Source organism: Lynx canadensis, chromosome B1, assembly GCF_007474595.2.
Source record: "Lynx canadensis isolate LIC74 chromosome B1, mLynCan4.pri.v2, whole genome shotgun sequence".
Classification (NCBI taxonomy): domain Eukaryota; kingdom Metazoa; phylum Chordata; class Mammalia; order Carnivora; family Felidae; genus Lynx; species Lynx canadensis.
Window position 1 is genome coordinate 146,019,562 of NC_044306.2, and position 26,501 is coordinate 146,046,062.

At 39.4% G+C, this 26,501-nt stretch overlaps 1 protein-coding gene across 2 annotated transcripts in view; it reads right to left on the reverse strand.

The window, feature by feature from the left end:
- MTHFD2L (methylenetetrahydrofolate dehydrogenase (NADP+ dependent) 2 like) overlaps positions 1-26,501 on the reverse strand; it is a 139,139-nt gene that overhangs the window by 32,129 nt on the left and 80,509 nt on the right. The gene's annotated exons all lie outside the window — the stretch shown is intronic.

Genomic DNA, 26,501 nt, shown 5'->3' on the forward strand with positions numbered 1-26,501 from the left:
TGACTATGAATCCTACCATTTTGCCATTAAAGTTAAATTATGAACATTTTTCCATTTTATCAATTATTTGAAATTTAAAACCTACATGAAATAATTTATCACATGGATTATCATAATAAGTTATGCAGTCCTGAACTCTAATATTTTGCTATCATGATTAAATGTGGTGATGACCACTTATGTTCAGAAAACTACACATGGTTTCTTAGTTGCAGCATCAAATTTGACAAAGTTTTTCACTGAACCCTTATTTACACGATGGAAAACTGTGGGTTGGATGAAAGCTCCAATTGGTACAATCCTAGATAGTTAAATAACGTATTCCAAAGCTATTGGTCAATGCATCTGTAGGAAGGTCTGCAGAGGTCTTCCATGAAAAGTATTTGTCAGTACCATTTTCCAAATTTTTAATAAAGAACTTGGAAGAACACACTGTCACTGTTATGGTTATTTTATCTTTGTTTTCCTCCAGGTCTATTTTCTGCCTTTCTCTGCTCTCGTCTATGCCAGCGGCAGGGCTAATCCTTAAAGAGGTCTTGTGTGCTACCTATATCTCCTGGAACCCTGTGACAGCCTTGAGGACAAGCTCAAGCTAGCCTACTGGAGGATATAAATCCTGTGGAGGGAAGCTGAGTCATTTCAGCTGAGGCCATCCTACACGAGTCAGACTCTAGCTAACCACCAGCTGAAGGCAGATGCTTGAGCAAGCCCAGTCAAGATCAGAAGAAACAAGCCACGGTCACTGTAACTGACCAGCTGAACCCAAATTCATGGGAAATAAAAAAAAAAAAAGTGATTCTTTAAGGTGATTGAGTTAGTTTTGTTTTTGTTTTTCTTAACACAGCAATAGCTACATAGCCCTATATTTGTAAATGAACAAAATTGGATTGAATAGCTAATAGGTAGCCCACTTTGGAATGATGGACTATACAAGTTGCAAGAAAAATTTAAAAGGGGATAAATGTATAATTCTGACCAGGTGCTTTACTTGACTAAAAGCTCATTAAAAACTATTAGGCTACTCTAAGACAAACAGTGTCCAGATATAAGGATATAATGTTTTCCTCTATATTTTTAGCAGACTCTCTCTGGAGTCATTGGTTACATCCAGGGGCTGGTCTAGAGAAGGATAATTAGAATGTATCTAGAACTCATGCCATATGGAGCAAGTGCTATCGAACTAGTTGGTTTAATTGCTTACTACCAGTCTGCAACAGGGTAAAAAAGCTTCTGCACAATGTAAAACAACTATATCACTAAACACATTGTTTGATTCAGGTAGCTTTATTTATTCATAGCAATGTGTTTTCAGTGAAGTATGTTGATTTATGTTCTGGTGCAGCGCCTTATCTTGTTGTGGACCTAAGGTTCCCAGAGGTAAGAAAGAGTCATGGACAAATACTGGTCCACACACTGAATACCTCTGAAATGGAATGGTTGAATAAACTCAGGTTGCCTATCTAAGGAAAAACAAAACAAACAAAAACAACTGAAAACGAAAGCAGAACCCAATAATCGTGGTCGTGTTGTCAATACGTTAAATGAAGAGTAGATTTACTCTACATGTTTGCAGAAAGAAAAATGAAAGAATGAGGGAACAAAGGAAATAACTTTCAGCTCATAATAGAGAATATTTTAAGAATAAGAAAACACTACAGAAAAAGAAACTGTATACTGCCCTTATTCCTCACTAGAAATATTTACTATAGGGTAAAGGAAGAATTAATTAATTAATTAATTAATTAATGTCTTCCATTTCTATGATTTAAACATTGTCTTTTTGTGTCATCAAATTAAATGTTCTTTTCTTTCTTCTCTCAATTCATTTCTGATCCTTGCAGACTTCTAAAAAAATTGTTTAACGTTTATTTATTTTTGAGAGGGGGGGCAGGGAGAGGGCGTGCGGTGGAGGGGCAGAGAGGGAGACAAAGAACTCGAAGCATGCTCCAGACTCTGTGCTTCAGCCCAGAGCCCCATGCCAGGCTCGAATGAACTCATGAACTGCAAAATCATGACCTGAGTCAAAGTTGGCCACTTAACCCACTGAGCCACCCAAGCAACACTGATCCTTGTACTCTTCTGACCCTATCATAGAAATAATACAGATTTTACTCAATGCTGGAATTATAACAAATGGACATTCAAAATCTGTTTTAGATATCTTAAATACTCTAAGTCATCCATCTACATTGTTGTCTTGTAGAGGCAAATGATTGGAAGTATAAAGTTGTCCATTAATTACATTTTTTTTTATGAATTTTTTTTTTCAACCTTTATTTATTATTTTTGGGACAGAGAGAGACAGAGCATGAACGGGGGAGGGGCAGAGAGAGAGGGAGACACAGAATCGGAAACAGGCTCCAGGCTCTGAGCCATCAGCCCAGAGCCCGACGCGGGGCTCGAAATCACGGACCGCGAGATCGTGACCTGGCTGAAGTCGGACGCTTAACCGACTGCGCCAGCCAGGCGCCCCTCATTAATTACATTTTTAAAGGCACTGAAAAGAAATTTCTTAGACATGATATATTTAGTTCTCCAAGTATACAAATGCAATATATTTACATTCTTACTGTTTGAAAACAGTGAAGTAGAATTAAAAGCCATTTAAATATTTAGTAAATATTTAAATATCAGTAGGTTTTTAATGCCATTAGTATGTGGAGTCAGATCGTTCTTTTTTTTTTTACATTTTGTGAAATTTGCAAATGAACAGTGATTTCAACTATTTCCTATGAGATTTATTTATTTACTTATTTCTTACATTTTGCCAAGATAACTCCATGGAAACCTATCCTTAAATCTTATATAATTTGAAGGCTCAAGCATTATATGTGAGAACCGAAACCATCCACACCCACATAGCTTACTGTATACATTAATATGACTTTACTATTCCACTGTTTTCATCAACATGACTTTATTATTCTAGAAAACCCTTGCTCAGAAAGGTAGAAGCTACAGATAATTTCACTGTCTCTGGAAGTTACTAAAAACTCATTTAAATTATCATCAAGTTGTTTGACTTTTCCATGGCTGTTTGTTCTCCAAGACTCTTGAAACCCCTTGCTTTAAAACCCTCTCCCTGTTGTACCCACCAATCCTTGTTATGCTCCTTACCCAATCCTGAGCAAGTCACTGTATTAAAAAAACTTGCTTTAAAACAAATTTTCAACCTCTAAGTATCTCAACTTTGCTTCTATGCCACAAGACACTACTCAGATAAATAGGCTCTTGGGGTGGGGGTGGGGGCGGGAATCGCTGATTTGAGGAATTTGATGATTTCTGTGGCATAAATACTCCTCTATTGCATAAATATCCCTACCACGACTGACTTCAAGATAGCAAGTGACATCACTGAACGCAGAGTTGGAAAGAGATGCTCAGAACCAACCTTCACAGGTTGGCTGATGGTAGAGAGCTCTCGTGCACACAGCTCCTAAAAGACTGCCAAGACAGTGTTTTCCCATGCTTCTGTAATCATAAGCTCAGATTTGTCTTATCAATGGGCTGTTTGGGTGTTCAGGGAGAGCCAGTATTCAACAACATTGCGGATCCATGAAGATTTCCTCTGTTACCACTCTTAACATTCAAGACCTCAACTCAGAAACCACAGGTGCCTCTGTGGCCCCTTGAGTCTCTTGCTATGATAGGAAACTGTTAGTCTCTCCAACTAGAATGATAAGGTAAGTCTAGTAATAAGTCTGAAATTTGGTTTATTTTGTTAAAGCTCCCCAAATGCTGAATTTATTTCATTTTTTTTATGAATAAGGAACCCTTTTTAGGAATCCTTTGATTACCCAGTTAAAAATCTTTTATCCTTAGTGGAAATTGGTCTTATTACTTGCAACACAATTTGTCTATATCTGTTATTTATTGTTGTATGTCTATATGGGAGAGGTTCACAGGAGAGGTGTGAGTAACCTGGACAAATCCATTCTTCAAACTGATCCTGAGGACTGAAAAATTCAAAATATGTATTTTGAACTTTGGAAAATCCTATGGAAAAACTTTGCCTCAGGTCACTAAGCACAATTTTATGGGAACTTTCCTCAGTCTTGTTTCATCTGTGAAATCTCCTGAAACCTTTCTCTCTGGGGAGAATGGCCTATTGGTCAGGTTTGCAGCTGGAGATGGGCCAGCCATTAGACTTGGGGGGGCTAAGGCATGAGGTATATAAGTAGTACGTTCAACTGACCAGTCCCAGACTCTCCCAGACTTCCCTTAGTCTAAACCCAATATCATCTTCCCCATTTGATGTACACTCCTGCTTCTTACACATGTTTACACAAATTCTTTAAAACAAATTTTAAATTTGTTTTAAATCCCAAATTCTTTAAATTCCCAAAGAATCCCAAATTCTTTAAAACAAAATTTTTTAATTTTTATTTATTATTGAGAAATAGAGACAGAGCATTAGCATGGGAGGGGCAGAGAGAAGGGGAGACACAGAATCTGAAGCAGGCTCCAGGCTCTGAGCTGTCAGCACAGAGCCCAACATGGGGCTCGAACTCACAAACCATGAGATCATGACCTGAGCTGAAGTCAGACACTTAACTGACAGAGCCACCCAGGCACCCCGACCATATCCCAAATTCTTATACTTACCTTTCTAGATGGCATCATTTCACCAAGGATAATTTAGAATTATAATAGCCATTCTGAAGAACTTTTGAGGTGAATAAAAGTGTTCATTGGAGAGGTGTCTTAGAACATACAGGGAATACAATTCCACACATCCAGTGGTCTGCATTTTTTAATGTTTTGAGGAAGTATCCAAAGGTATTCAGATTCCAAAACTGTTCCCTTAAAAGATGTCTTCACCATGACAAACAAAATGGAAAAACCTAAAAATGGTCTCTCTTCTAGATTCCTTCAAATCTCAGCACAACCCTAATAGCCTTTATCCTATTATTCCGCTTTCCTCAGCTATTTCCCCCATTTTCTTCTGACTTATTCCTTTCACTCCTGGCTGGCCAGAAACCCCCAAAATGCAGTTGCCTTGCAAAGTTAAATCCCCCTCAGAACAGGGAAAACTGCTTTGTTTTAAGATCTAGTCTTATTCTGAGCTGAAAGTCAATGTTAAAGATTTTCCAAAACCTAGTCAGCTAACATTTGCGGAGGATTTAATAATAGTTTTAGGAACAAATAATTCAGTACTCCCAAATATATATCAAACAGTATATATATTCATATACAAAAGAAGTGGAGGGGCGCCTGGGTGGCTCAGTGGGTTAAGCGTCCGACTTCGGCTCAGGTCATGATCTCATGGTCCGTGAGTTCGAGCCCCGCGTCGGGCTCTCTGCTGACAGCTCAGAGCCTGGAGCCTGTTTCAGATTCTGTATCTCCCTCTCTCTCTGACCCTCCCCCGTTCATGCTCTGTCTCTCTCTGTCTCAAAAATAAATAAATGTTAAAAAAAATTAAAACAGGGGCGCCTGGGTGGCGCAGTCGGTTAAGCGTCCGACTTCAGCCAGGTCACGATCTCGCGGTCCGGGAGTTCGAGCCCCGCGTCAGGCTCTGGGCTGATGGCTCGGAGCCTGGAGCCTGTTTCCAATTCTGTGTCTCTCTCTCTCTCTGCCCCTCCCCCGTTCATGCTCTGTCTCTCTCTGTCCCAAAAATAAATAAACGTTGAAAAAAAAATTAAAACAAAAAGAAGTGGATAGAAAGGTAGAATTCAAAACTCTAAATCGCATAAGAAATCAAAGGAAATTAGATAAATTGTATATATTTGACAAAGTCTTCTGGAAACTATCCCTAAAATTATTCCTGTGAACATAGACTGGATTCTTACCCAGTCTTATAAGTAAAGAAAGGATCTGTCCATTGGGGAATTCAGAGACAAGCTCTTTGTCTCTAGACAGAATTCAGAAGTAACTCCTGATGCAGATGTAGGGAGCTCTCTGTTAACTTTTTGTGAATAACCTTAAGCTTGAAATAGGAGATTTAAACACAGGAAAAACCACAGTGGGAAACAGCCCCAATGCCAGACTTCCAGCACCTTTCTGAACATTTTGGAAGGGCTGAAGAACAAAACCAGAATAAGACTTGTAATAAATTTATAGCCTTACAAGGAAAACAATCAGACACTTCCAATCATTAAACACAAAGAGGGAGTCACTTGGTAAAGACATCTGTAGAGATGATAAACAGAAAGAAAAAAAAAAAACAAACATTGACAAGAAAAGAAAAAAGAAGAGAAGAGAAAAAGAAATCTTAAAGAAAGGAAACAATGTACTTGGTTATTTGAGGAAGAGGAGGAGGAGGAATCAAATTCCCAATCTCCCATTTTCCCTCAAATTCGCAAGGAGAAAGTTCTCACGATTGTTAAGGGACAATCTTTTGCTTGATCTGAGCACTACTTTACCATTTTTATTCAACGTCTCCCTTGGAGTAAATGAATTACTCAGGTGGTGAGTGTCTAATAATCCTCAGACATTCGGCACGTCCTGGCCCAGAGCAGGGGAACAATCTTCCTCTGTGACAGCACACCTGCTAACTCGATAAGGAGGGATGCAGTCTGAATATGGACTTCCAGGCAGATTAATGACATTTTGATGGTCTCTTTCTTAAAACCCCTGAAAACTCCCTATTCATAATGCGGCCACAGTTCACTTGAATATTGACTTAGATTTACTGGTACCTGTGTGTCTAACTCAAACCCAAACTGAAGATCTCAAAGAGGTGCCACAGTTTTCGTGGATGACACTTCTATGACATTGGCACGATTAATGAGGCTGAGCCCACCAAGGTTCACACTGACCTCTTTAAATCTCTATCTAAACTACTCTACATAATACTCTTTAAAAATTTTTTTTAACATTTATTCATTTTTGAGAGAGAGAGAGAGAGAGAGAGAGAGAGAGAGAGAATGAGCGGGGGAGGGGCAGAGAGAAAGTGGGAGACAGAATCTGAAGCAGGCTCCAGGCTCTTAGTTGTCAGCACAGAGCCCAACACTGGGCTCAATCAAACCCACAAGCCAGGAGATCATGACTTGAGCTGAAGTCGGACCCTTAACCAACTGAGCCACCCAGGCACTCCACATAATATTCTCTTAAAGCACAAGCTAAAGTAATAAAGTAAGTGAATAAACAATTAACTAATAGAGAATGGACTGATTTTTAAAATATTCATCCTCCTAGTTAAAAATCCCAGTGGGTGAGGATATAGATTCATTCAGGATTTTAGAGTCACAAGTAGAATATTCATTCCCTGGTCCCTGTAGTAGCAAACTCAAATTCTATTTTGTCTTTGTGCCTTCTCAGGCAATATATTTTAGTTTTAGATCTGTATTGTGTTTTCTTGAGAGTCCCTTTAGATCACAATAATCAATACTTATTCGTCTTCTTCTGAAATTATCAACACTATACCTATCTGGGCCATTATGCCCAGGGTTTACTAAGGCACCTCACTTTTCATTAAGTTCTCAACCAGGGCCTAAAGAATTCAAAAATTCCCTGGAATTCTGCTCTTTTATTCAGATGAAGATTCAGGGCAGTACATATATGTCAGAAGATATGAGTCAGAAGCTGAATTCGAAGTTTCTAACAGTTCAAAGTACTTTTACATTACGCTGGTCCATCAGTGCATGTATTCCTGAAGTCCATACGACAGAAGAAACATTGTAAGTACAATAAACCAGCTATTGGAATTTACAGAAGCATTTGCTGTCGTGACCTCCCACCTTGATACTTAGTAGTTTTCAAAACTCATATGGGCCGGTCTGAGTTCCTGAGGAAACATTTCAATTCTCTATTCTGGGGTATTCAGTAAAAAATGAAATTTAATTGTTATATACTTAAAATGTCATCATTAAAAAATTCTAGCTTTCAAATATAATTACACACCAAAGCCCAAGGCAGGTTTGGAAGCCTGCCAATTAATCCCAAGCCAATCAATCCATCTATGAATAGATTTCTGACAGAAAACAAGACCTATTATTAATACAAATTTTGAGAAATAACTGGGATAATTATTTTAGGGGGAAGTATTCCCATCAGAAAATTTAGTGAGAGGATTTCTGATTTATCTAAGATTTCTCAGTTGTGGGTAGAAAATCTCCTTGATTGATAAGTAGACTAACCCATGGGTTATCTACACAGGATCATGATATTTCAAAAGTTAGGGCTTTCTTATTAGGTGACCGCAAATCTGTTACTGTGTATTCCTTATATGACAGACATGAAATAAATCACCAGTGTTATCTTACCAAACTATAATGACTAAACATAACATCTTACAAACAATGCCAATACCTAAAGCACACACAGAGCATACCAGTATACTCTAGGAGCTAAGTTCACCCTGATATGAAAGTGTAAACATTACCCTTTGTGCAAGTCTGAGGCTATATCCTTATTAATTAGAACCCCAGCTGGGTATTTTTGGATGCCTATTTGACAATCTCAGAATCGAGTTCGCATGAGTTAAAAAAAAAAAAAAAATCCTTTCCTTAGGAATCCTATCATGGTCATCTTCAAGTCTTTATAAAATGGCTCAGTCAAGGCACCCTGATAAAAGGAAGCACCATATTTACACATCCATTTAATTAGTAGAGTTCAAAGGGCTGTGCAAACATTATCTAATTAAACTTCACAACAATTCAGTGAAGCAAGAGAAGGTTTACCCATTATCCTCATTCACAGAAGAGAGATTTTGAGGTGCTGAGAGGCCAAATGATTTCTTAGTTTCACAATGATGAGTCAGAGGTGAGGCTGGGAACAAAACCAGAACTCTTTTTCAGATATAAAAGTAACACCATGGAAATGCTTATTCAGGTGGATTACTCCTTCAGCTGGAAGCTGTCCTACTACATGAATAACAAGAGTAATTGCAGTGGAATTTGTATGAATGTATATGTTTCTTTGTAGATTAGAAAAACTTTCTTCAGCATTATTTGCTTTGGAGACAGTCCTATGATGGCTAAATGCATCCTTACTAAATAGAACCTATAATACTAGTAAGAGGACTTCAGTATCTTCCCCCCAGAAGTCCCCCTGTTATGTCTAGGAATCCTCAAGAAGTATTTATAAACTAGTGACTCAGTGGCAATGACCACAGAGTATATCTTCTTTTTCTCTGGTTTCTTTGTTTCCTGTTGGATGTTTGTTTGGCTATGACGCCTATCATTAGAATACCGTCCATAACAAGAACAATTTCTGGATACTTGCAAAGCTTCTTGGGATGCCAGAACAGTGCCAGATTCCTGACAGCGCTGAGGGCCACCAGGGCCCTGCTCTGTGCCATACTGGATCATTTAGGAGGATGGAATCCCTTTGTTCCCAGAAATTCACAGGATCACTCTTGAGTAGTTCCATTAGCTTCTGCCTTGGATCTTTTCTCTGCAAAATCCAGTGAACCTGTGAGGGCTGGATGCATGCTTCTCTTCCTTTCACCAACCGAACCTTGTTCCCTTCAAATAGACGTTGGTGCATCCGGGGCATGAGCAGGGACTGGAGGGCAGTGGGGGTAATAGGTGAGGGTCTACACTACTAACCACCATGCTGGAGACAGAGTATTAAAGTCAAATGGGGGCGCCTGGGTGGCGCAGTCGGTTAAGCGTCCGACTTCAGCCAGGTCATGATCTCGCGGTCCGTGAGTTCGAGCCCCGCGTCGGGCTCTGGGCTGATGGCTCAGAGCCTGGAGCCTGTTTCCGATTCTGTGTCTCCCTCTCTCTCTGCCCCTCCCCCGTTCATGCTCTGTCTCTCTCTGTCCCAAAAAATAAATAAACTTTGAAAAAAAATATTAAAAAAAAAATTATAAAGTCAAATGAAATAGGTTTCAAACATTTGTAATCCTTTCTTTAAAGGAAAAATGTTTACGAAGCTCAGTATGTAAAATGATCAAAGCGAGGAGAGATGTACCAGTTGAAAAGAGCAGATGGAGGGAGGGGCTCTACCACCAGCCAACAGCCCCTTAGGTTTCCCAGAGTCAAATGTGAAAACCAGTGAGTACAATTCCTTTGCTTTAAGGACGTAGCTCCTGAAGGCCACATGGTCTAGATAAGGCATACAAATGACCCGACATTCAGGAAACACAAACCATTTTTTCACAATCCCTCTAATTCCCTTGGTCTGTAGCGCTAATCTTCCCTTCTCCTGTCTTGTTATGTACTCGTCTCCGCCTGTTAGTAGCCAATATTGTGGCTGGACGAGGCCTTGTGGATTTTATTATGACTGTAAGACACCCTCAGCAATAACCATCATGCAACTTCGAGAAAAAGAAAAGTGTATTATTTGTAAGAGCTGGAAATTGCATAGCACACCAGGGGGCACACGCTGAGATCACGGGCAGGGAGAGAATGCACAGGCCTGGCATTCTGCTTTTATTGTGATCAACAGTAGGGGCCTAGGGTTTCCTGGGCTCACTCTTTATCGGAAGTTAATTTGCGTTATAAGTTATTGTGAAGTTAAAACACAAGAGTGGGAATTCAAAGTTCTGGAAGAGAAAATGTAAACAGCCCAAATGCTCAGTTATCAAGGTCAACCAAGATCTCTAAAACAAAGAAGTCTGGCAGGGAGAGGCAGCCTGGCTCTTTATCTAGTAGCTGGCGAGGTGTTTACTTGAGATAGCCATCTTTGAAATGGATGCCTCTTTGAATCAAAGCTCTTGGGCCTAACTTATTCGGCACTTGTATTACAAAAAGAAAAGCCAACTACCTATCAGGGCTTCTGCTACACACATCCTTTGAGCATTCCAGCAGCAGCTGAGACAATCTGTGCTTATTGATTCAGAGAAGTGATGCAGACAAGAAAGGGAACAGAGAAGAACTTCCTCTCTGGCTCTTGGATTTCAAAAGACTAACACTTGAGGAGGACAGAGGGACTCAAGCTAGAAAATGAAAGGGCCAAATATAAAATCAGGATAGTTGGAAGAGGTGATGAGAGCTTAGACTTACGAGGTTCCAAGGGAAAGGAATGTGCCTTGGGCCGTGTCTTGGACGGTTGGCAAGAAACCCAGTATTGGTTTGGGATGTCCAAGAACAAACGAATCTTTTCCTCATAGTCTGGGTAGCGGGTGAGAAGGTGTCATGGCCCCAAATTCTTAAATGGATGCAAGAGGAGCCTAGGAAGATGCCTTAGATACTTTTTAAGAGTTTCCTAGAGCAAAGTTATAAAGCCACTGGAAACAAAAGGACCAGCCTATGTGTAGACAGTTGGCCAAGGACCAGATGAGATGAAGCTCAGCGGCCACATGTCCCAATTAGGTAAACTGCATTTCTTCCTCATCTACCACACAAGGTACTGCTCTAGAAATCTTGCTGCTAGACAAATGTTGATAAAGAGAGTATTAAACGTGGCAGATGGTACAATATGTCAAATTACTATTTTACTAACCTATATATTTAGGATTACCCATGACAAAAATACTAGCCACGGCAAATTTTAAGTGCTTGTCGAGTTTCCTCTGTTGCTTGGCCAATATCTAAGACTCAGGTTCAAATCCCAGGCTGTACAGATAAAACCTAGGGAACCTTGGAGAAGTGCCTATTTCAGTCTCAGTTTCTCTATCTACATATCTAGAATAATAACAACTTCATAAAAGTGGCTAGAGAAGTAAATGAAATGATGTATATAAAGTACTTAGCACATGGCCTGGCATATTGGAAAATACCCAATACATGCTCAGGATATGCCAAAGTTATTCACAGATTATCCTGGACAAAAAAAAAAAAAAAAAAAAAAAATGGAAGAAGAGAAAGCTACTGTATATGCACATGTTATGTTTAATGTGGTATTGACAGAGCAGGCAGTTAGTTAGACATGAGCTGGGGGCCAGGACAGTGATCAATAGGTTACATTTTAGAAGCCTGGGGGGCACACCATCATACCTTAAATGCTTGGGTACACCACACCTTGACCTTGTGGCTTCCAAGACCCCAGGGCTAAGAGATCAAGAGCCACAGTTGCAAAAAAAAATATGTGCTCTCTTCTTCCACCTCTGCCAAGGTAACCCTTAGACTCATTATAATGCATTTGCATTGTGATTTCAGCCCCCACCCAAGGCTGTCATGACAGTTGCTGTACAAACCTTGTAGGGTCAGAAACTCTGCCCTCCAACCTGTAGGAGGGGTCCCCCAAGTGATTAGAAGCAGCCTCCATTACAGATGCCCCATCCCTGACCTGAGACCCTGTTCACTTAAAAGGAAAGGACCCCTATAGCCTCAGAGAAGTTGCCACCCCAAGTGGGTGTGAGCAGTGGTGGGGTGGAGAGAGGGACAGAGAGGAAGAATCCCAAGCAGGCTCCACGCTGCCAGCCCAGAGCTGGACTTGAACCCACAAACCGTGAGATCATGACCTGAGCCAAAACCAACAGTCAGACGCTTAACCCACTGAACCACACAGGTACACGGGACTCTCCTCCTTGAGAGTGTACAGTCCCTAATAAACTGCTTTGTGCTTGCTACTTTCCTCCTGGCTGTCTTTATTTGACTGCAAATCCTCACGTAAATCTTTCCTGGGGAATCCAAGGACAGAAAGATCCATTCACACAACACAGCCTATCTCACTGGTAAGAGTATTTTTCAAACTGTGAGTGGTGACCCATTAATGAGTCATGAAACAATCCAGGGGCAATCAGCCTTTTTTTTTTTTTTTTTGGAAAAAAAGGAATAGCATAGCATGATGTGGCACTGCATCAATCAAAGAGCAAAACACACAGTAAGGGTAAGTAATCCATCATAAAAATTTGTCTTATTTTATATATACATATGTAAGCATATATTGTCATGAAATGTATTATATATTGCATTAAAGGCCCTGATTCTTTATCCCCATTCCCCCTGTATTCGAACTCCTTACCATGTGACTTCGCAGTTGCTTCATTTAAGAGGTGAAGTCTATTTTTCATGCTCCGGACCTAAGCCTGGCCAAGGGAATCAATCTGACCAATAGAATGAGATAGAATTGACATGTGCCAGTTCAAAACCTAGCCTGAAAGGTCTTCATATTGCCACTTGTGCTTTGGCAACCTTGCAATCACTGTGAGGTCACATCTGGGCCTGTTTGCTGGTCCTAGGTTAAGGAGGAGACACGCATGGAACAGCTACCACACATCAATCCAGCCTAGAGTAGAGTGGAGCCTTCAGCAGACTTGACGACACATAAGTAAGCCAGTCAACCTAGAAATACACGAATGAATCAATATGAGATCAGATGAACCTCGTCCAGCAGATCAGGCTCCCAGCAAACCACAGACTTGTGAGTGAAAATAATGACTGTTGTCTTAAGCCACTGAGTTTTGGCATGATTGTTCTGCAGCAATAGTGTGAACTAAAACAAATAAATTGGTCGTAATTAAAATGCTTGAAAGACACAGATTAGAAATGGATGCATATTCTATCAATTATAATGGGCACTGAATTTTTTTTTCCAATGGCTCAGGTCATGATCTCATGGTTGGTAGGTTTGAGCCTGCATAGGGCTCTGCACTGACAGCAATGCAGCCTGATTGGGATTTTTTTCTCTCCCTCTCTCTCTGTCCCTCCCCCACTCATGTGCTCTCTCTCCAAATAAATAAATAAATTTCAAAATTCTTTTAGGGGTGCCTGGGTGGCTCAGTCATTTGAGCATCTGACTTCGGCTCAGGTCATGATCTCCCGGTTTGTGAATTCGAGCCCTACATCGGGCCCTGTGCTGACAGCTCAGAGCCTGTAGCCTGTTTCAGGTTATATGTCTCCTTCTCTCTCTACCCCTCCCCACCACGCTCTGTCCTCTCTCTCTCAAAAAAAAAACCAAAATAATAAATAAACATTAAAAAAATTTTTTTAAGTGGTCAGACGGCAGTCTTTGCCTTATTCTTGATCATATGGGGGAATGCATTCATGCTTTTACTGGAAAGTATGATGTTGGCTGTAAGGTTTTGATAAATGCTATTTACCAGGTTGAGGAAGTCCCCTTCTCACTCTGCTCAGAGGTTTTTTGTGTAATGAATGATGGATTTGGTCAAATGTGATTTTTGAGAATATTGAGATGATGATGATGATGATGATGATGATGATGATTGTTTGGTTTTAGTTTGTTAAAATGGTGAATTACATGGATTGATTTTCTAATGTGAGACCAATCTTGCACTTTTCTGTGGTAAACAAAACTCAAATTGGTCATGATGTATTATACCCTTGAATATATTACATTAAATTTGGATAAGTTTTGTTCAGAATATTTGCATCTATATTCATGAAAGTTATTGGTCTGTAATTTTCTTGTGATATATTTGTCTAGTTTTGGTGTCAGAGTAATGGTGGCCAATTGGAAAGTGTTCCTTATTTTTCAGTTTTCTGGAAGAGTTGGTATAGAGTCAAAATGGTAATATTTGTTCCTTAAATGCTAAGTAAAATTCACCAGTGAAACCATTTGGACATCAAGATTTCTTTGTGGGAGGAACTTTATAAATGTAATCCTTTTGATAAATATACAGCTATTTTAGGTTCTAGATTTCTTTTTTTTGTTTTAATATATTTTTATATTTAATTTTTATATAATTTTATAATTATATAAATTATAAAATTTTATAAATATTTTATATTTAATATATTTAATATATTTAATATATTTAATATATTTTGAGGGAGAGAGAGACTGAGCTGGGGGAGGGACAGAGAGGGAGAGAGAAATCCCAAGCAGTCTCTGTACTGTCAGCATAGAGCCCTATGCAGGGCTTGAACCCACGAACCGTGAGATCATGACCTTAGCCGATGGACACTCAACTGATTGAACCACCAAGGTGCCTTAGATTTCTTCTTGAGTAAGTTTTGGTATCTCATGTCTTTCAAAAAATTGGTCCATTTCATCTAACTTGTTAAATTCATTGGCATATATTTTGTCATCATACTCCTTTATTATCCTTTTAACATCTGTAGAATTTATAATTATATTAACTCTCTTATTTCTAATATTGGTCATTTATATTTTCTATTTTTTCCCCCTAATCAGTCTGGCTAGAGGTATGTCAACTACCTAGATTTTCTATGTGTTCTACCCAACACACTGTGAATCTTGAGTTTTTCCAGTCTGGATAGTAGAAATAGGTACTACTCCTGGTCCTATGTAGGTGCTGGGCACTATTCTCTCTATTCCTTTCAGGTGGTACCTTCTCTGCCATGGATAGTTTCCTTATATACATGCACCCTGAGTACTTAAGAGTGACCCTCTGAAGTCCAAGTTCTCTCTCTGTGCAGCCTCTCCTCTTTAGTATTGTGTCCTGTGAACCTCAGGCGTGATGGTCTTCCCAGACTCTCAGCTCATTCTCCTCTGCTCAGAGAGTCCAGCATGCTTTGCCGGGGCCACCCCCATCCCATCCCATCCCATGGCACAGCCTTGAAACCCTCATGCCAGTCAGATGGGGCAATCAAAGAGCTCACCTCATTTGTTTCCTGTGTCTCAGGGATCACTTTTCTAAGTTGCTGAATGTCTAGTGAATGTAAATTGTTTTTTCATATATCTTGTCATCTTTGTTTTTGTTTTTGTATTTCAGTTGTCTCAGGCAAGAAACAACCCCTGTTCCCACGTCTTGGTCAGAAGCAGAGTCTCATGATTATATGACTATAGGTGAATACATTTTTATAAGGAAGTTTCACACCAATACCTATAAACCTAGATTATTCCTTTCAAGTGTCATCCACTGTGTGTATGCACACCATTTTATTTATCTATTCCTCTACTGGTAAACACTTGTGCCATTTTCAGTTGTTCGCTATTAAAATAAACAACAGGAAACATTTCTGTATGTATAGACAGATTTCCCTTTAGACATAAAATAAACGAGATATCTAGGTCATACGCAATGCACATTTTGAGATTTACTGGTATTTTCAAATTACCTTCTGGAGTGACTGAAGTGAAACATACCTTCAGCAGTGTATACAAGTATATGCTTTCCTACATTCTTGCCAACAATTAACATCATCGGATTTTTTTATTCTTTGCCAATCTGATGTGTGAAAAAGTGTCTCATCTTGTTTGGGTCTGCATTTGTCTGCATTAGTGACACTGAGCAATTTTTCATGTTTACTGACCATTTAAACATCTTCTATAAATCACCTTTTTAAAATGTCCATTTATTTATTTTGAGAGAGAGAGCATGCACGCAGGTGGGCAAGCAGAGGAGAGGCACAGAGAGAGAGGGAGAGAATGAATCCCAAGCAGGCTCTGGGCTATCAGGACAGAGATGGATGCAGGGCGTGAGCCCATGAACTGTGAGATCATGACCTGAGTTGGATGTTTGCCCAACTGAGCCATCCAGGTGCCCCTAAATCACCCTTTTTAAAACTAGGTTTTTGTATGTTCCATAATCATTAATTTTTTTTAATGTTTATTTATTTTTGAGAGAGACAGATACAGAGCGTGAGCAGGGGAGGGGCAGAGAGAGAGGGAGACACAGAACCTGAAGCACGCTCCAGGCTCTGAGCTGTCAGCACAGAGCCCCATGCAGGGCTCTAACTGATGAACTACAAGATTAAGACCTGAGCCGAAGTCAGCGTTTAACCCACTGAGCCACCCAGGTGCCCCCATAATCATTTTAAAAAATTATTTATGAGATTGTTCCTTGTCATGGTAAATCCTTCTGTCACCATGGGCTACAGGGGGGCTTTCTGAGAGACCTGAGCTCACTGGCCCCATGCACTACATTGTCTTCTCATAAGACTCAGGGTAATGCAATTTCTGGCCAGGAAACAAGGGCAGGATCATGGCATTTCCCAGTGTATTCGGATGGAAGCTGGTAATAAAATCAGGTACAACTCTAAGAGGAGACATGGGGACGGTCTATAAGCTGGGTCTATAAGGAATCACACAAGAAATGGCACATGTATTTGTGCTGTATGAGGTCCCTTGCTCCTATCATATCACTCTGTAACATCACGTCTACCTGGATGATAGAACATGTTTTATTGGGAATACGATTTTCCTCTATTTCTATGCTTTTGCAATAGTAGATTGGTTTAGTGATAAACACATGAGGCCTTTTGTTTGGATAATAAATAAAATTTAAAAATGTATTTGTATATGCTGGATATAATGCAAGTATTTTGTTACAATATAATGCTTATATTTTAACTTCGTTTAATGGGCACCTTGTTCTATAGGTTTTAAAAATTTAATGTGTTGAATTGTGTCAAGATTTTGCTGATTTTCACTTCTCTTTGTATCTGTGTGTTTGTGTGTATCTTTTCCAAGGAAGTTTTACCTGCTCTTAACTCATGAAGATATTTTCCTGTTAAATTCTCCAATAACTTATTTTATTTATTATTATTACTTTATTCTCCTATTCCATCCGTAATTAATTTTTACGTATAGGGTAGGATAAGAATCTAATTGGAATTTTTTTTCCTAAATGGGAAGTCAATTGTTCTAACACTATTATATTGAATTATTTCCCTCAGTGTTTAACGACCATACCTTATTTCATACATGTATATGTGTGTGTTTCTGGGTTTTTAAATTTCCTCTCCTCTGCTCCTTTCCCTTTCTTCTCTTCCCACAAATCAGTTTGTATAAGACACAATTATGTATTCTTTTTTTTTTTTAATTTTTTTTTCAATGTTTATTTATTTTTGGGACAGAGAGAAACAGAGCATGAACGGGGGAGGGGCAGAGAGAGAGGGAGACACAGAATTGGAAACAGGCTCCAGGCTCTGAGCCATCAGCCCAGAGCCTGACGCGGGGCTCGAACTCACGGACCGCGAGATCGTGACCTGGCTGAAGTCGGATGCTTAACCGACTGCGCCACCCAGGCGCCCCTGTATTCTTTAAAGAATAGAAATTTTCTCAAAATCATTTACTACTTATATTTTTTAATATGAAGAACTCTACCATTTCTATTTTTTAAATATTTAATAGCTTAATCAGAGTTCCTACTCCTTGAGTTAGTTTTGGCCATTTTTCCCCCTTAGGTTTAAAAATAGTATCTAGTTTTAAATTTAGTGGCATAAATTTATTTATATATTTTTTATTATAAAATGTTTCACAATCTCATAGTTACACACAATGAAACATTTTCTGATGTTATTTTCTGTGCCATTTCTCTCTCTCTCTCTTTTTCCTTTTCTTGCCCCTAACTTTGCTCCTAATGACTACTTTACATATGTCCATGAAAATTTTGGTGTATTCTAGTACAGATTATAAATTTATTTTAGTCAGTCTTCCTCTCTTGGTATCATACCCAGTTTGTGGGCTCCACTAATTGTCAATTGATTGCTCCATTGTCTCAAGAATACCTTGGGGGAATGAATTGCTCTACAGTCTGATTCAGTTAGATTTAAACTTCTTTAGAGGGATAGTCTTTGAGGCCAGTCTTTTGTTCTACTGGCAGGAGGTGTTCTCTTTGCTTTATTTTTCCTTGTTTTTCTCCATTAAACATAGAGCTGATCTGTGGTTTAACAAGTTGCTCTGAAGGACTATCAGCCTCCTCTCAAGTTGTCTACCACCAAAATCTCCACAATTTTTAACAGTGCCTTTAGGCTTGAACTTCCTTACAGTCACTCCAGATAAAGTCATTTCCCTTACAAAGAACTATGTTGCTCTCTGTTCTTACAGCCTGACTTTCCCCCTAGACAAAATCTCTGAGCCCCTCCTCCAGACCTGAGGGTGGGGACAGTGAGTTTCAAAGAAGAGCCAGACACTCTGAAGATCTGAACTGATGTGGTTTTCTTGGTCCCATACTTTTACTCACCCCTCACAATCTTTCTCCACGCAAATCCTGTAATATTGTTGGTTGGAAATTTTATTTCCAACTTATCAACCATGTTAAATTGAATGATTAATGTTATTTTATACAGTCAGCACTCAGACAGACATATTTTTAGAGGAGAGCTCACTTTTACATCTTATCTTCTACTACTGTCTGGGAGACTCATTCTAAAGGAGATAAACTTTCTGAGTCCTTATATACCTGGAAATTTCTTTATTTCACTATCACTTCTGAGTGATAGTTTGGCTAGGTACAAATTTCTAAATTAAAACATTTATTTCTCCTAAAATATTTGAAGATATTACTCTGGTTTTCTGGCATCTAAAGCCATTGATAAGTAATCAGTCTTCAGTCAGATCCTTGTTCATTTGTAGATACTCTCTTTTACCCTTGTAAATCTTAGGATTGGTAATGTACTGAAGTTTTTTTAATTTTTTTTTTAACATTTATTTTATTTTTGAGACAGAGAGAGACAGAGCATGAATGGGGGAGGGTCAGAGAGAGAGGGAGACACAGAATCGGAAACAGGCTCCAGGCTCTGGGCTGTCAGCAAGAGCCCGACGCGGGGCTTGAACTTACGGACCGTGAGATCATGACCTGAGCCGAAGTCAGCCGCTTAACCGAGTGAGCCACCCAGGCGCCCCGGTAATGTACTGAAGTTTTAATACTACGTGTCTAAGTATAAATATTGTGCTTTAATATTTCTCATCACTTAGCAAATTTTTTCAAACTCCTATCTGTCTTTAGATTCATAAAATTATCAATCTTCCTTTGAGATGTTGTCTACATTATGCCTACTGTCCTTTCCTTGAGGAGTTTCTTAATTTATAAGCCATACTCCAAGCCATATTTTCTAGCTCTTTTATTCTTTGTGTTAAATTGTGGGATAAGTTCTTTTTATTATCCCAGTGGGTTCATTTTTCTGCTATGTTCGCTGTATTCAGTCTACTTTTATAGTTTTATTTTTAATTTCAATAACTATATTTTTATCTTCAGTGTTTCTAATAATTTATTTTTCACAATTATCTGTTCTTGTTGCATAATCCCATATTCTTGTTTTTAAAGTTTCATTCTCCTCTCATGGCTATAGTCTCTTATCTTGCTAATGGCATCAAAAGTGCTTATTCTGCGGGTGCCTGGGTGGTTCAGTCAATTAAACCTCTGACTTTGGCTCAGGTCATGATCTCACAGTTTGTGAGTTTGAGCCCCATGTCAGCACAGAGCCTGCTTCAGTCCTCTGTCTTCCTCTCTCTCTGCCCTTCCCCTGCTCTCGCTCTCTCTGTCTCTCAAAAATAAAATAAATACATTAAAAAATAAAAAAGTGCTTATTTTGAAGTCCTTTTTTGGTTGTGCTCATATGCCTATTTTCCTCACTGTCAGCTTTTCTGTTCACCAAGTTTGCTGTCTTCATATTGTCTTTGTGAAGTGCCTATGTAGTCATTTTCCATGGGATATCTCCTCCGAGGGCCTCCTAGGGCATCTCTTACATCAAGTCTGTGGTGGCCTCTGCATAGGCTCTATTGGCAGTCTGACTCCTCTGCAAGCCTGGCACTCAGGGCTGCACTCTTCAAGTTCCATTTCCAGACTTGCTCCTGCTAAGGCTCAGCTCCAGACTCCCATATCTATACAAGCTGTGCTACAAGAGACCCAAGCTAAATGGCAGGAGGTACTGCTATCCTAAGCTCAGCTGAGAGTAGAAAGCAGGTGGCATCTTTCCCAGCACGCAGTTTTACACAAGTTGCACACATGTGGCCCTGAGTTACGTACACAACTTGTGTGGGCATAAAGATGCCAGAGCCTTTTCCCCAGCATTCACCTGGGTCCCAACCCTTTCCTGCCTATGGACTGACTTCATAGCTCAGACTGTTCTGAACTTTATTTATTCCCCATTGCTTGTTTCTTTTAGGGAAATATACTTACTCCAGTCTACAGAGATCTCTCTTTCTTGTTTTCTAGAAAAACTATGTTTATTAATTTAAAAAATGTTTTGCTCTGATGTTTGAGATTGTAGCAGATAGGATAGGGTGACTTTCAGCATGTACTCAATGCACCAGAGTACATTATCGACCAGAAAATCATACAAATAATTTCTTTACATAAAATGTTCTATATTATCTAGGGCACCTGGGTGACTCAGTTGGTTAAGCGTCCAACTCTTGGTTTCAGCTCAGGTCATGATTTCATGGTTTTGTGAGTTTCAGCTCCGCATTGGGCCCTGTGCTGACAGGGCAGAGCCTGCTTGGGATTCTCTGTCTCTCTGTGTCTCTCTCTCTGCCTCTCCCCCACTCACGCTGTCTCTGTCTCTGTCTCTCTCAAAATGAATAAACTTTTTTAAAATTTCTATATTATCCACAATATAATATATACAGCATCTATAACATATAAGCCATAAAATATGCAGAAATATAATTTCCCATACATACAGAAAAATCTTACCTAATGGAGAAGTAGGTTTTAAAATGAAAAAAAAAATTTAAGGGTACTATGCTGGAAAACAATCTACTGCCTCTCAGTGAATCCAACATGACTGGTTTTCTCTCCAGTACTTGATCAGATCAGTTTCTCTGGTTGATAACAGAGGTGATGGCTGGCTCAGGTTTAGGGGACATATTGAATGAAAAATAAACCATATCTTTCATCTCCAAACTCACATACAATGCAGCACGATGCCTGAGTTCTAAGAGACACATAGGAACTGAGACTGTACGAAGGCAGAGCATATTCATATTTCTATTTTATGTTCACTCTTAGGCATAACCTAATTAAATAGAATGCCAAGTAATATAGCCTGCATTATTTAAAATACTATTTCTCACTCATATTTTTTACTCTTTCTGTTGCTTTAAAAATTTATATAGGTTAAGTGCAAGTACTATGCAATTCACCTTACCATATGTTGTGCTGTATTAGTGATCTCATGTATTTCAAAGGAAATACTTGAGCATTTACTATGGAATGTCAGTGGGCATAGTTTCAACCATTAGGGAGATCGCATGAGTTGTGGTAACTGGACAACCCAAGAACGTAAGCACTCCCCCCAAATATCTGACTTATATTCAGGAGAGTACTTTCTTACATAGCAGCACCTAAACCATTTTTAACCAACCAAAATCAAAGTCGAGAAGCACAACATCAACAAAAAAACCTGCAGAAAATTCTAAACAGCCAGGGCACTGAATTAAAGTCAGGAATTCTTAGATCTGGGATGTGGTACATAAGAATGTATATGTATGCATGTAGGAGTATGACCCAAGATAAACATATGACTATTTGGATATCACATGCAAAATATGAGTTATGAATATCTACTCCCTAAGAACACTTTGGATATAAATATTTCATAAAATATTCACTAATTAATTATCCCCAGCATATAATACACTTATTCGCCTGTCATTCATCTACTTAACAGACACTTATTGATGGTTTGTTACGCATTATGCTCTGTATGGATGCTTATCATTCAAAAATTAAGAAAAATACATGGTCTGTTTTTAGGGGTTCATGATCAAACAAGAGAGTCAGGCAACTGTAACAGAATATGGCACTGTGATGTAGAAATGTGCAGGATGTGGAGGAAAATCAATCAGGGAGGGAACCTCTACCCTCGCCTGTGGTAGTGAAGGTTTATTTTCCAGTGGACTGTGATGATTCTGAGATGCCTTGAAGTGTGTAAGGCAAAAGGGTGAGAAAAGCTGTTCTAAAGAGAGGTACCCACCTCTACAAACAAATATGAACTTCCAATGAACTTCATAGGTTTAAGGAAATGGAAAAGAGTTTAAGATTGTTAGTCTAGGGTGTGTGTTTAAGGCAGTGACTGGAGATGATGCCTCAGTTTGAATACGACCACCACATGATACAGAAGATATTTTATTTCCCACTGTGCACTTAGGAGAAGAGAAAGGCTGATTCTCATTCAATTGATCCCATTCCAGTTCAGGTATATCCTGAATTAGCAAGAGACTTGTTTCTCCATTGAAATTACCAGAAGTAGTAATTACTAGTTTCATGAAACATTCAATTCTTGGGGGAGGGGAAAAACTATGGCTGGGTGTATCCAACGATCCAGAGGGATAGGCATGACAGAGTCCCTGTGGAGAGGACTGAGGAGCCTCTGAGGGACAACCCACCCAGGTATGTACATTAGAATCATCTGGGGAGCTTTAAATATTCTCACTGATGAGGCTGCTGTCAGAATTTCTGTGGGTGCAGCATAGGTATCAGCACTTTGAAGTTCCTCAGTTGGTTCAAATATGTGGCCAAGGTTGAGATCCTGCTCTAAAGAAAGAAGTCAGGTGTACAGATGGGCTTATGCCAGCATAGCATTTATTGTTAGGGGAGAGATGAGTCTAAATAGATCTTCGTGTTCTTAATTCAGATTGGGCTCTACATTCTCCCACAGAGTCCATTCAGGGCCACTGGAGAGGGAGAAGCCACAAATAAACAATGGCAAGGGCTTTTTCCTTAAAAATTCCACAGTAGGCATGTCTGGGTGGCTCAGTCAGTTAAGCCTCTGACTTTGGCTCAGGTCATGATCTCACGGTTTGTGCGTTCAAGCCCTGAATCAGGCTCTGCGTGGACAGCTCAGAGCCTGGAGCCCGCTTCAGATTCTCTCTCTCTCTCTCTCTCTCTCTCTCTCTCTCTCTGCCCCTCCCCTACTCACACTCTGTCTCTGTCTCTCTCTCAAAATAAATAAACATTAAAAAAAACTGTATGGTAAGTTTTGTGCCCTCTCAGAAAGAGTGCTGCGAAGAGGCATTCTTTTCCATTTTGCAATAGAACATCACGTACTTCTCCCTTGAGGGCTCCAGCATACCTAGGATGAGATGTGCAGTCAAGAGACCATGTCTGGCCATGGTGGCAGCTGTTCTTGGCAGGAAATATGGAATCTCATACCATATGAACGTGTTGTGGGAAGAGGGTGATAAGGGGGTTGAAGCAGAAGAGAACACTGTGTAAAAACTGATTGGATGTGTTCGGTAGTATAAAAACCCAAAAGAGACTCAAAACAACGGCAAAAGTGTGAGGCATAATCAAAAAGAATTACACATGGCATCTCTAAAGCTTTAGTACTACAGGGAAAATATCCACATAGGAAATATTTTCATTATTTCAACAGATATTTGCTGAATAGCCACGATGTGCCAGGTACTATAGTAGGTGAAGGAGATAAGGTAATGGACAAGACAGACAAAACTCTGTTCCCTAATAGAACCGACATTTTCATAGAGAGAATAGCTAATAAATACATAGATACATAATACAATGTCTGCTGATGATAAGTGCAGGAAACAAAACTAAAAGATTGCTATTTTTAGATAGGTGTCTCTAAACATATGCCATTTGAACAGAGACATGGATGGAAAGGGTGTTACTAGGCAAATTAGTGGTTTGAGAAACTTTTTGGTTTCAAGACTACTTTCCATTCTCAGAAATTACTGAAGACCCCAAAGAGTTTTGCTTATACAACTTACATCCATTGATTGTACCACATAAGCAATTTAAACTGATAGATTATTTAAATATTTCTTTAATTCTTCGAGAGAAAACAAGACAATAATAAACCTATTACATGTTAAAATAAGCAATAAAATTTATTTAAAATAACTATATATCCTAAAACTAAAAAAAAAAAAAAATTAGTGAGAAGAGAGGCACTGTTTTATAATTTTGATAATCTTTTAACGTCCAGCTTAGTAGAAGACGGTTGGATTCTCATATCTGCTTCTGTATTTGGCTCCACACCCATACATAGTTGGAAAAGGGAGAAGTGTTGTATTAGCCTTTTAAGATGATTGTGGTTGTCTTTCTTTGAATGTATGGCAAAACATGACAAGGAATAATTTCTCAAAGATCAGTTTCAATGTGGAACTGAAGCCATTTCAATAAGCTCTCCATACTCGGTAATACTGAAGTCCAATAGTGGTCTATCTTGCATTTTGAATGGATTTAGTGACATCATGCATTGCTTATTTGGAAAACATTACTTCATGGAGTTAGGCAGATCTTCCAAATGTTGTCACCTATTATTATACAATAAAAATATCCTATCTGTTAATATCACCATTGATCTCATGAGAAGAAAATGTTATATTGGGAAGCTGTCAAGCTTACAGCAGAAACACTCTTTTTGCCATATTTTGATTTCTATCAAACTATCGCCTAACCTAAAGGGCTAGTACATAACTACCATAACTACTATAACTGCCCTGGGTGCCTTTGTACCCACTGTTAGTCTTTGCTTTGATATCTCCCTTCCCACTAACAAGAGCAGACCGTTGATTCATTTCCTGCAAAGCTTTCCATAGAAGGATCTCTCTCTATCAGCAGGCACAGACCTCCCCACCCCATCCATCTTTCTGGTCTAAAGTTCATATCACTTCCCAACAGATTGGAAAGACTGTGTTGATAAATATAACTAATGATCGCACCCTTCACTGGAGACCCCACCCACCCCCGACAAATAAGGAGTGGCCTTAATCATATAATCATGTAACAACAGTTGAAACAAATAGTAACAAGATTGTTCTGTCACGCCTATCAACAAACTGAATGGTGTCATTTTTAATTCTGGTCCTCCACGAAGCATAAAAACACTATCATTAAACAGTGACCAAGGCCAAACCTCAGAGAGTCCACTGCCATAGAGGAGCTTGGGGTGTAGGCCAAAGTCAGGAAAGGATGGGCACTTTGAGAAAATGAAGAAAGCTCTCTGTTCTCTTAGGGATTTAATGGGTGGCTCTGTTACCCTGCCTACAGCTTTGTTTTCGGAGAATTGCTAGTTGTTTATTACATGCTTTGTGATGTAAGGACCAAACAAAAAATAGGGGCAACGTGTTCATATTTGTTTAGAAACACTAAAAATATGCAGAGCGTGGTGCTCTGAAAAGGTCTGAGATGAAAGCAAGGAAATCACAGGGATCGTTTTTTAATTAAAATAAAAAATGCTCATTAAAAACAAACAAGATGACACTACATACCAAAAAAGGGCCAATGTTCATTTTAAAGAATGAACAAAATCCACAAAAGTGGGTTTGAGAAAGCTTCAAGACTTTGTGGGAAAGTTCCTGTGCTGCCATAACAGCCCCCTCCCCAGGCAGTCTACCAGGAGCACGAGGAGACATTCGGCTGACAATTGCAAGTTCGAGGGTCACTGACAGAGCCCCTGTCTCCAGGGGACGCGAAGGCACTGTGTGGAACAGACTTGTAAAACTGAAACACACTGCAATAAAAATGTACCAGATGGGGCGCCTGGGTGGCTCAGCCAGTTGGGCATCTGACTTTGGCTCAGGTTGTGATCTCGAGGTTCGTGAGTTTGAGCCTCACATCGGGCTCTGTGCTGACAGCACAGAGCCTACTTCAGATCCTCTTTCTAGACGCTCTCTCTGTCCCTCCCCTGTTCACCCTCACTCGCTTTCTCTCTCAAAATTAAATAATAAACATTTAAAAATATATATATGCCAGATGTACTAGCTGAAGGTGGTAAAGGGAAAGAAAACTGCAAGGGTCTTTCTTGCCAATTATTAACAAACCCTTGAAAAGCAAATGCCGGTCAAATAGCCACTTCCTCTGGGATGTCCTCTGGGGCTACACTGATCTTGATAGTAGGTCAAGTCCCTGTCTATATATGCATCTGTGGCCCTGCATTTCCTCACCAATTTTCAAATTTTGCCATTACATTTGCATGTTGTTACTTGATTAATATCTATTTAAACTATAAGCTCCGTGAAGGTAGAAACTAAGTAGTTTCGTTGTGCAACCAGCACCTAACAGTTCCTGGCACTACTAGGCACTCAATAAATGTGTTGGGTTGATAAAG